This window comes from Anastrepha ludens, chromosome 3, assembly GCF_028408465.1.
Source record: "Anastrepha ludens isolate Willacy chromosome 3, idAnaLude1.1, whole genome shotgun sequence".
NCBI classification, from domain to species: Eukaryota; Metazoa; Arthropoda; class Insecta; order Diptera; family Tephritidae; genus Anastrepha; species Anastrepha ludens.
This window is the reverse complement of record NC_071499.1, coordinates 36460971-36474050: the sequence shown is the minus strand read 5'-3', so window position 1 is coordinate 36474050 and position 13080 is coordinate 36460971.

The following is a 13080-nucleotide window of genomic DNA, read 5'->3' as shown; positions in this document are numbered from 1 at the left end:
ATGTTAAAGCGGTTTCGTACAGTGAACACTTTGGAGTGATAATACCCACTTTCATTTAAATGGAAATGGAAATCACAAAATTGCAGTTATTGGTCCCCTACGATTAGCACACCAACAGCAACTTCACAGTCCCAAAGTGACGGTTTGGTGTGTATTGTCAAGCAGTGGAATAATTGGGCCATTTTTTGCAACCGTCGCATCTGCCGCATACTGAAAAATTATCTCAAAGTCTTACCTTATCCAAAAGGCGCATGATCTCACACCAAAGCAGCAACAAGTCAGACTTGAGAGAGCAAAGGAGTTGCTTCGCTTGGCCGAAAGCGTTAAATTTCCGAACATTGTGATTTCTGAAGACAAAATTTTTCAAATTAAGCAATTCGTAAACTCCCAAAACGATATGGTTTACTTAACCGACCGTTCATACGAGAATTTGAGTCATCGATTGGCCACCAGGAGCCAGCACCCAACACAGGTAATGGTTTGGACCGCTGTAACCGCAGATAAGCGCTCTCCAATCGTTTTCATCAAGCCTGGTGTCAAGGTAAATACGAAATATTATCGGGAAAGTATTCTGGAGATTGCTTTGATGCCGTGGGCAGACAAACATTTTGCTAGCAGACCATGGACTTTTCAACAGGACTCGTCGGCACCGTCTGAACCAAGAATGGCTAAAAAACAACGTTCCGAACTTCATAACGTCCACACAATGGCTCTCAAATTTACCAGACGCGAATCCGATGGATTATTCTTTTTGGGCCATTTTGGAGAGCAAAGTCCGAACTAAAAGATCCACCAGTTTCGAGACGCTGAAAAAAGCGATTCGTCTCTGGACAAAAAATGTGCTTTGAATTGAATAAAAGTAATTTTCCAAACTAAATTGATGGCCTATTTAATTGGTTACACTTCGAGTGCCGGACACTGTATATATTTTCCTTTAACTCCTAGTGAAGCAGAGGGCGTAAACTACTCCAGAACGCGATCGGATATGGTTTTGCACTATGGCACTCAATTCGGTCCACGATAAGCCGAGTGTTGTAATTTCGAATTCAGTTGATCTTCGCCAGGTTATACGAGGTTTTCCAACGGATTCCACCGTTACGCATGTTTGGCTATGTTGTTACATTTCCTTCTTCTTACTACACAGGCAATCTCGAGCTTATTAGTTCCTCTAAGCAACTCGGAGTTGCTTATTCATCCGGACCAAAAGATTCGTAGTATGCATCGCAGGCAGCACGTAGTGAAAGTTTGGAGGCGTTTTGTGATTACCACTGTAAATTTGGTACAAGTGGCAAGTGGTACACCCATATGGCAACATAGATTTAAAGCATACACTAAATATTTTAATTTGGTATTACCGCTTATGTTGTTGTTTTGCCATAGAATGTATATACAAATAGCGCATGAAGGCAATGCTTGTAATTACTTACCGTTAAGTAAACAATGAAGTGAGAAATCTTAGTATTTTCTTTTGCTTTTGTAAAGTGAACACTTCGGAAGTAGTACAATCAGTTGAGTGGTCCTCCCCGCTCTACATGCTGTTCGTAGACTTAAAGAAGGGGTTCGATACTATCAAACGAGACGCAATATGACTGGCACTGAGTAGAAAGGGAGTTCCCGCCAAGAGAGCCCGCCTCATCAAAGCTCTCTACGAGAACTCCGAACTGGCAGTGCTTCACAAAGGTGATATCAACGATCCATTACTACCAAAGTAGGCGTAAAGAAAGTTTGTCCCCTGTCGCCCCTTCTCTTTGCCATCGTCCTTGATGACGTCATGAGCCAACTGACCCTGCCCAAAAAAGGGATCGTATGGAGTTTCACTAGACATCTAGAGGACGTGGACTTTGCCGATGACATCTCTCACAAACTCTCTGATATGCAAACGATGACGGTCAGACTAGTCGCGCTGGCACGCACTGTCGGACTGGAGGTCAACATCGCTAGGACCAAGGCCATGCGAGTTAACCACAATTACCTAAGGCAGATATTGGTTGACGGATGCGCGCTGGAATTTGTCGAAAGTTACTGCTACCTCGGCTGCATCACCACGGCAGATGGGGGCGCAGATGAAGATGTCAACTGCAGGCTAAGGCAAGGGCGGCAATCGGGCGAGTACGTACGGTATGGGGGAATTCGCGAATCTCCAGGCGCACTCCACTACCAATAATTGGCTCATGCGTAAAATACGTGTTATTGTACGGAAGCAAAGCATGCCTGGTCTCTAACACCATCACTCAGAGGCTACAATCCTTTATCAACAAATTCCTCCCCATCATCTGCAGAATATTCTGGCCAAGCACCATCAGTAACGACGCACTGTGGAGGTTAACGAATGAAGACCCCATACCTAGGCAAATCAAATGCAGAAAGTGGCGATGGATAGGTCACATATTGAGAAAATCACCAGATAACATCACGAGTATGGCGCTGGACTGGAACCTGCAAGGGAGCAGAGGTCGCCGTCGACCAAAAACACACTTGGAGATGGTCGATGGTGTGCGAATTAGCAGATACCAACATCTCATGGGACGGTGAAAAAACAACAGCACAGAACCGTGTACGATGGAAGAGTCTTGTCGAGATCCTATGCTGCCGAGAGGAGTGAACAAGGAAAAAAAATGGCGCTTACAACCTTTTTGACTGTTTGGCCTAGAGAGGAGAGGGACCTACAATTTTAAGCCGACTCCGAACGGCAAATATTTTGTATGAAGAGCTTTTTCATGGCAGAAATGCACACAAAATTTTGCCATTGCCTGCCGAGGAACGACCACTATTAGAAATATATTTTTCATTTTGCTGTTTCATGCACAAATTTTCGAGCCTAAGCACTCCCAAATAATAGTCACGCACCAACCCATTCGCCTACCGCGCCTGCTGGAGGATCACCAAATACTAAAAGAAAATCGCGAAAACTCCATATAACAGCCTCAAGCGAAAGACAACATTTTACACCTAAGTATCTGATTAGACAGGTGCGCAAAGTACTCAGGAATAATAATGCCCTCAAGAAAAAAATACAGAAAAAAACCGGTCACGTCGCACGAAATAAGCCGTTCATATGAAAATAAACAACGAAAAGCGACTTTTGTTCGCTAGCAAAAAGTTTTGAGAGCTGGAAAGCCATAGTCTTTAGTAACAAAATCATGTATAAGATTTATGGATCGAGTCGTCGTCTTATGGTACGGCGAAAGTCAAATGAAGAGCTGCGAGTCAAAAAATTAGATATATTAATAAAATAATTTTCTCATTTTAGTCATGTCTATCTGTCTATCCATGAACATTCTTTGTAATATTAACATTCTCTACAAAAAACTTAAAATTAAAATTTGTATAAACACCGTTATATAACCGAACATAAGAAGCCATGAAAATATTGTTTAATTCAACGAATGTGTTCATACGAGTACACCATAGCTTTACCATCACAGGAGGTGATGCGCCCTCTGTAGTGATTTTTGGTAGTGGAGAAAGTGCAGTCACTGCCGCAAAAGCTTAAAACTAAGATTAGCTTTTTATCGAAGTTTCCGGTAAGTATATTAAAAAGAGAGACCTTGAAGAAAAGCTTATAGAAAAGCTCTCTGCCAAAAGTTTTGAATTATAGCAATGTAAAGAACTTTATTAATATAAGCTTTTGTAGCTCCGGCAGAGTTGCCGCTTTTACAGTATTATATTTAACTGGTGGACATATTTTGAAATTTCCGTTTGCAGGCAATACGAGGTGCGACTCTTAAGTTGCGGAAAATAGTCACACTGCTTCGTGCATAAACATACATTCGTGCCAACATAATTAAGTCACTTTATAGTTTTACAGTATTCGCATTATTTTTTTCCGGTACTTTTTTTTTAAGCTATAGTTCAAACTTTGTACGAAATTTACAAAAATTTTACAAATTTCGAAAAAATTGTATTAAAAATTGTGAACTTTTTAATCAGGTACGCAGTTGTATAGCCCATGCAATTTTAGTATTTATATAACAACTATATAAAAACTATACGTTTAAAGGCAATGAACAATAGCGTTGACTTTTGCCAATTTTCTTTCGCGTCTGACGTGGAAAATTTTCTTTCACATAAATCACATGATCGCTTGCCCTGCTTCTAATAAAAATGGAAACAGCGCAGATTTCTTCACTTTTTTGTAAACAAGTGGTGTACGTTTGCGAGAACAAGGCTTCGTATTTTATGAATTCTATATGACTAAGGTGGCGCAGAATACACCATCCATTTTTTTCGGCATTCCATTGTGAAACTGAGTGGGAGTACAAGCATCACTTCAGATTCTAATAGAAAAAAATAAGAAAAAAATCCGAGTTGATATGCTTGATGAGAATTCGCTAAACTTTGGTAATGTTTTGTGAATTTTTTTTTTAATTTTTGAGACCTTGATTTATAAGAAAATAACAAGAAAATTTAGCAACAACAGCATTGCAAATATTTTAATTATTAATAATGCGAGCACAAGAGTGTATATATCTGTACAGAGGGAAGCCTCCGTAAGTTCCGATCGAAGTCGATACATACAGGGTCCGGCAGTCGAAGTGTAATCAATTAAAAAGGCCGTAAATTTAGTTTGGAAAATTATTTACTTTTATTCAATTCAAAGTAAAAAATTTGTGAAAATAATTCAAAATTAAGAATGAATTTACTTTTTCTCGATATGACCACCTTTTGCCTTGACTATGGCCTTGAGATGGTCCAGAAACGAATCGCAAGCTGCCCGAATGTGACGTGCAGAAATTCCCAATATTATTATTATTATCTTCTACAGCCCATTAACTAGGTAGAGAGCGGCCCACGCGCTCCTGTACCTCAAACTTTAAACTCATTTATCTCGAAACTACTTTTTTCGGCCTGGTGTTGTCAAAGAAAAAACATATTCAATTGAATCGCCTGAAATTTTAATATATTGTAGACAACATAAATTGCTCACGCCCGTACTAGAATCACATCATTATTTCGTGATTAAATCACTGTAAAAAACCGATTTTTAGAGTGTCAAAATCAAAACCGCGCTATTTTCTCAAATTTTTGTTTTTATTCTAGTACGGGGCATAGCTTCAGTCACGGTTGACGATCTATAATATTATATAAGAAATACTTAAATTTACGTTCTAAAAATTTTTTTGACATATTCTTAAAGGATTATATTAACATTTTATGAAAAAAAATAGTTTTTTTCGAAATTTTACAGGTATCTGTCCCCTTAAAATAATATCAAAATTATACAAAACTTTAAATTTTCTAACCAAATCATTACTATTTTTAGTTATTGCTTACATACGTGCCCATGAATGTGTGAACAAAATATTTACACTTGTAAATATTGATAAAAGAAGCGCTACAAATAGATCCATATATGCAAAATATCAGTTATAAATTAAAATATCGGAGCTCTTCATACTCAGATCACGTGCCAAAAGCCGATAATAAACTCATAATAATTATGATAACGACTGACCAAAAGAGTACATATGTACATAAAGAAGAGCAAAATAAATCTACAAAAATGAGTAGCGCCCAACCGAACTTCGGCTTCGACTTCAAATTCGGCCATTTTGGGCAACAAAATTTCTGTTCCGTTTCGGAACGACTTAAATTTTTTTTTTTTTTAATTATTGTATACAAATTTAGGTTTTAATTTTTAATTTTTTGAAGACTGCTATCAAAGCCCGAATTAGTATTTTTTTTTAATTGCTTTGAAATATCAAGTGCGGTTCGAGTGCGGCTAGTGAGCAGTTTTCAAGTGCCGCAAGTCAGCTCTATACGGGTAGAAGGTGGGCCTGGCAAGGTTGCTGAGCTAATGTTGGTGCACTAGAATATAAAACTATCTTTACAATATAAAATTATTCAAATATCATTAAGGCACATGTACCCATATAGAAATAAGCATTTTTAATTTTTAAATTTTTTTTTTTTGTTTTCTTGTTAGTTTTTTTTTTTTTTGTTCTTAAAGCTAGGTATTTAAAAGCATAAATATGTAGATATTATGAGCTGAAATGCCTGTGATTTAGACATATGTACACCTGTGTTTTTTTTACTAATTCAATTACTGGATGTTTAAAAATTCATTACTTTTTTATCTACGAAATTCGGCCAATTTTAGCCGAAAAGTCGAACCGAACATTTTCAAAGGTCTAATCGACTTTTCGGCTAAAATTAGCCGAATTTCGTTTCCATTCAGTTGCGCCTTAAAAGTCGATGTTCGGTCGTTCTCTAAAACTGAGCTACCGCTTTTGAAAAATAAAAAAAGTAAGTACTTACGATATCAAAGATAAAAATAGCAACATAAAAGGAATATTAAGAAAGAATTAAAAAAAAAATTAAATAAGTAAACAAAACAAAGTCAAAAGCGGAAGATCGTCAACCGTGACGACTCCATTCTTTGCGTTCGAGCGCTGGGAGGGAATAGGTATAGTTACGTTGCCGACTTTAGACGCATTTTTCTCAAAACTATATTTTTCGAATTGGCATACACGATAACTCATGCTTTTCTATTTTTTTATGATATTACTTTCTATGTGAATTTACAAGTTTTCGAATAAATAATTTTTTCGAAGTAGGAAAATTCGCCCCAAAATTCACTTTTTTTTAAAGAATTTTATTCCGCGAATTTTTGTTTTGTCATTTGTGGTTAATTCATATAGAAATAATGACATTAATAAACAAACAATTTTTTTTGTTTTTTGTATTGAGGTCACTGACGCCGATGCTACAATTCCCGCCGATTGAGAAGCCCCGCTGCGACCTTCCTAGAAAAATTGAGTGTACATCCGCCATTTTAAATGAATAAAATAAAAAAAAATGTGTCATATTATTTTAATGTATAAATAAACTGTATGCCAATTTTGAAAAAAAATATTGACTTCTTCATTTTAAATACTAAATCAAGTTACGAAGATGGTAATCTGGTCACACTAATCACCAATTGTGCGAGAGTGACGTCGCTCAAATTGGCAAATTCGATGAAAACGAAGTAGCGGTACCACGGCGCCTAGCCATCTCATTATTCTCTTCATCGTGGTACAAAACTAACTAATGCATCAAAATTTCTCTCCGAGCCCTCGGTGATCATCCGCAAATTCAAAATATCATTCGGTTTACTAATAGTTAATGTGTCGGCTGTTCATATTAATATGGCTAATAAATAAAATGTGTAATAATTAAAAAAAAACAACAAACACTATTTGACAAGTTGTTATTGCCGCATGCATATTAATAACTCTTTTGGTAATTTTTGGCATTCCAGTCATTATTGGGGCAGCAAAACACAAATTGGTAGACCTTCAATTATAACTGGAACACACCCACAATATGACAAAAATATAAATATAAATGCGTTCAAAAGCTGAACCAAGGCCATGCAAATATATACTTCTAATTGAATTTTAATAGCATCGAGTTGTTGGGTTCGAAAAACGCAATTCTGGTAATAATTTTAAAAATAAAACGTAAAAAAAAAATTGTAAGGTAGTATGAAGATATTAAACAAATTGAATAGAGCAGGATTGGCAGGTAGTGAATATACCTTGGGACATAACTGCGATAAAAACTTGGGTCGAAAAAATGATAGCAAACAGATAATTCAATAAATATAATAAACTTAACATAACACATAATAAAAATAAAAAATAAAATAATGAGAGTTCATTCATGACATTCTAGATTGGGATTCCATACTTAGTAGGGTTGAAGTTGCCAATTTGTATGCTATTTTTAAGCTTAAGATAAATGATATCTGAAAAAATTATATCCTCAAATAAATAGGACTAGCATACTAAGAAAAAAATAAATATTTCACAAAGTTTAAGTTATCACACTCCATCACTCATAAACATAAATATTTGCAGTTTTCTAGAGCTCTCAAATCTTCGGATAGGAATTTAAAACGAAATTATTTTATTAAGGGGGCACATACCTGTAAAAATTCGAAAAAAAAAAATTGTTTTTCATAAAATGTTAATATAATCCTTTAAGAATATGTGAAAAAAATTTTAGAACGTAAATTTAAGTATTTCTTACACAGGGTGGGCAAAATAAGACCTACTAATGTTAAGCACAAATAACTTTTTTATTTTTTGACATATTTATTTATTTTTTTTTTTGTAGGTTATAATTGAATTGTTGGAAATTTATTATAGAACCCTACAGTACAACACAACGCGTTAAAATTATCGAGTTTTTCTTCAACAAGCAAAACTGTACATTGTGGGGCTCTGAAAATCCGAGGGCAACACACCAACATCAGTTGCACCCATCTAAATGTACTGTTTGGTGCGGTGTTATGGCCACTAAAGTTATCGATCCATATTTCTTCGAAAATGAGGATCAAACGCCGGAATCGATTTCAGGAGCTTCTATAGAATTGATTGAAAACTTTTTGCGGCCAATGGCGGAGCAGTATCGTAATTTGTGGTTTCAACAAGATGGAGCAACTGCGCATATTGCTCAGCAGTAGTCTTTAGTCATTAGTAGGTCTTATTTGGCCCACCCTGTATTATAGATCGTCAACCGTGACGACTCTATTCCTTGCGTTCGAGCGCTGGGAAAGGTATAGTTACGTTGTATTCAAACTTTAGAAGCGCTTTTCTCAAAACTATATTATATTTTTCGAATTGGCGTACACGATAACTCCGAAAGTCATTGACTGATCTCCCTGAACTTTGGCCCACATCTTTTTCTTCTTCTTCTTTACTTTCTATGTAAATTTACAAGTTTTCGAAAAATTTTCAAAAAAATTATTTTTTTTAAGCAAAAATATTAGGAAAATTCGACCCAAAATTCTTTTTTTTCTGAAGCATTTTATTCCGCGATTTTTTTCCATTTTTGTTTAATTCATATAGAAATAATGACATTAATAAACAAAATAATTTTTGGTTTTTTCTATTCAGGTCACTGACGCCGAAGCTACAATGCCCGCCGATTGAGAAGCCCCGCTGCGACCTTCCTGGAAGAATTGAGTGTGCATCCATCAGTTTAAATGATTAAAATAAAAAAAAGTTTATATTATTTTAGTGTATAAATAAACTGTATGCCTATTTTGAAAAAAAATATTGACTTCTTCATTTTAAATAATTTTAATAAAAATCAAGGAAAATATGGCCGTTTACAGGTATCTGTACCTTTAAGCTCGAATCGACTATAAAATTGAATAGTTACTTATGGTGATACGTTAAATCCAGAAAATCATACTCAAATATTCCTTTATATTTTTCTCTATTCATTCATATTCTTCCCTTATTTTTGTCGAGACAACTAGCCAGTACAACACTCAGACACATTAAATACCATTGAACTGCACTCGGGATCCTTTTAAATTTTCTTTAAGTCTACGTGACCTCCGAAGAAACCTGAGTAGATCTTGTGGTGCCAAGCAGCCAAGATGGTCGCTTCTTAACACATCAGTACCAAAGACCTCAAGCCTGATTCGAGCGAAGGCAGGGCAGACGCACAGGAAGTGGTCCGCTGACTCATCCTCCTCTTCGCAAGCTGGGCAGAGTACACTGTCTGAGATGCCCATCCTTTCCATGCTCTTCTCTACTCCTCAAGCATATTCTTCTATAGATGCAGGTTAGAACTAATTATTCTTTCAATGCCCTGATTTCTATAACTTTAAGAGAATTCAATTCGCTTTTAAATCAGATTGTCCTTGATTTTTATTCAACAATGAACCACTTCACAAAAGTACGATTTGTTACTAAATAAATTGTTGAACCAAATTCTAAATATTATCTAATACTCTTTCTCTGCAAATTACGAAAAATGTTCCATTTTATTTCATTACAATGAAATTAGTAAATAAAAAATTTCCTTAATTTTTGATTGAGTTATTTAGCATTAATCTGTTCTTCATTGTTTGTATGAAATATTCCATTTTTAATATAGATTATTAAATAAATAAATAAATAAAAATATTTCGCGTTAGATATTTAGAAAAAAGTTAAGCGACACCAACGAAATTTGCTAAGGGGTCCCGGTGATCGAGAGCCCGAAAATTTAAGGTATTTTCATGATTTTTTTTTTCAGAATATTAAAAATCAAAAATGATATTTAAACTTTTTTAACTTTTTATTTAACTTCTTCTACAAAAAAAAAAGGAAATTTGTTTTTTTTTTGATTTTAATAATTTTCAAAATGGCGATAAAGTTGACCCTCGCAAAAAATTGGACCTGGACAATGTTGTCCATTTTGGCTCTTCTATTTATCTGAAAGACAAAAACCAAAAAATTATTAATCTGTATGACTGCAGCTATGTCCCGTACTAGAAAAAAAAAACATTGACAAAATGGCGCGGTTTTGAATTTGACACCCTAAAAATCGGTTTTGCCCAGTGTTTTAATCAAAAAAGTGCGAAATATTTGAAATAATAGTATGACCCTAGTACGGGCGAAAGCCATTGATGTTTTGAACAAAATATTAAAATTTCAAAAATTTCAGACGATTCGGTTGAATAGTTTTTTTTTTTCAACACCAGGCCGAAAAAAGTCGTTTCGAGATCATTGAGTGGTAGTGGTCTGGTTAAAAAATGAGACAAAATATATATTTTTTTACATATTTTAAAAGTAAAATATGTTGAAAATAGAATGTGAAAATTTTAGACTAAAATTCAAAATATCAGTAAGGTTATAGCGCATATTGAAGAGCCCGTCGTAGCTGCGTTTTGTTAGCCGCATGGCAACTGCAGATGTCAGAACAGAAGAACAGGACCTGCCAGAATGACAAGCCTACAGAATACTAATTAGTTTAACCTTTTTCGTTTCACATGTCCTGAAGAGCTAAAATCCGGTTGACAAGCCACCTATCTATTTTTTAAGACGCTTACTTTGGTGCCACACTACTACAAAACAATATGTCAAAAAAAACAAAAATTGTTTTGTATACCTTTTTGAAGTCAATAATAACATATTAGAAAATCAAAACGATGGCATTTTATTTTCTTTAAAAAAAATTCCTAAAAAATATCTATAAAAATGAGTATTTGACCAGACTACTATCAGGTCAGTACATTAGTTCGTGCGTTTTTTAATAGTGGTTTTAAAATTAATGAAAAAGATGTTTAAAGTATTTATTGATCAATAATATATTCTCCTTCATTATTTACAATGTCTTCCCAACGTTTAGGCAAATTTTTATATTAATTACCTGCTCAAAAAATGTGTTGTCCTTGGAGCCAAAATACGCTTCGATATCCCTTTTTATAGCTTTTTTGAGGAGTAGTTCTTGTTACTCATATGGGATTGAAATCCACGGAAAAAGTGATAATCACAAGGTGCAATATCCGGAGAGTATGGTGGATGCGGCGTTAGCTCCCATCCGAGCTAGTTCAGCTTGCTTTGCCAGTATGAGGTCTGGCGTTGTCGTGGTGAAACAAAACTTTGCGTCTATTCACTAAAGACGGTCGATTTTTGTTAAGTGCCTCATTCAGGTTTGATAGCTGATGGGACTAATAATCAGCAGTTATCGTCTGGTTTGGTTCCAGCAGTTCATAATAAACAATACCGGCCATATCCCACCAAATAGACAGGAGAATCTTCTTGGGATGAAGGCCATCTCCAGGGGTCGGTTCTGGTGTTTCATCTTTATCTAACCATTGGCGTTTGCGAACAGGATTATTGTAAAGGACCCATTTTTCATCACCAGTAACGAAACGGTTCAAAAAACTTTCATTTCAGCCGTTGCAGCAGCTGAGAACACACACTCACTCTATGCTGAAGGTTGGCGACGGCAAGTCTATGCGGAACCCATTTTCTCAGCTTCGAAACCTTTCTCAACTGAACCACGTGCCTGAGATCTATTCCATGCGATAAATTTAACCTCTGAGCTATCATATCGACTGTCAAATTTGGCTTAGCTTCCACGAGTTCGAGCAAGGCGTCGGAGTTAAAGACTTCTGGACGACCAGCGCGTGGGACGTCCTCCACGTCGCAGTTACCACTTCGGAATTTTGAAAACCACTTTTGCGCAGTCCTTACACGCACGGTATCCTCTCCGTGAACAGTGTTTATTTCTGCAGCAGCAGTTGTTGCATTTTTACCACTTTTATAAAACAAATACAAAATATGCCTCTTATACGCGTTCGAAGATTCCATTTTAATTTTTAACGCACGAAATTATGGACTGATCTGATAGTTGCAGCCATTTTAATCCATAAAATATATAGTTAGCAATAATAAAACGCAACTTTATTAGAAAACACTAAAGTTTGATATAATAAAAATAGAGGCCAGTATACGTATCTTGGTGTAGTACTTGACCCCAAGCTCCACTGGAAGCCGCACATAGAAAATCGAGTTAAGAAGGCTAATATAGCCTTCTACGCCTGTAAATCTATGTTCGGCAAAAAATGGGGCCTCAAGCCACGTGTCGTACTTTGGATGTACAACTTAGTGGTTCTGCCAATTTTGACATATGGTTACCTAGTTTGGTGAATAGCTCTTCAGAAGGGCTACATCACCACTAAGCTAGAGAGAGTGCAGAGAACTGCATGTGTAGGCATCACTGGTGCCTGTAGGACATGTCCCACCGCTGCGCTCAACGTTATTCTCCACTTAATTCTTATGGATCTGCAGGTTAAGTCCATTGCTGCTCAGAGCGCTATTAGACTGAAGGAGTTTGGCCTTTGGAGACAACTCCCTGTAGGGCATAGCAGCATCTTGAAGCAGATCTCCCCTTCCTTCTCTGATATTCGCACCGACCTCTCCATCCGCAAACTGTGCTTTGAGCGTTGTGCTAGGGCTATCTTTCCGAGCAGGCAAGATTGGAAAGAGGGGAGAGTTGTTGCGGATATAGATGCCTCTGTTTTCACTGACGGATCCAAAATGGAGTCTGGAGTGGGGGCAGGGGTCTACTCCAAATCAGCCAGCATTTCGGTCTCCTATAAACTGCCGGAGACAAGCAGCGTCTTTCAAGCAGAGGTCTTCGGGATCGCTGTTGGGAGGGAGACATTAAAATTTTTTCCGATAGCCAAGCTGCAATCAAGGCACTGTCGTCGCCGTACTGCAGCTCTCTTCTCGTGAACTCCTGCAAGGAGGAACTTAAACGCCTCGAACGTGCTGGAAACATTTCCCTCATCTTGGTTCCTGGGCA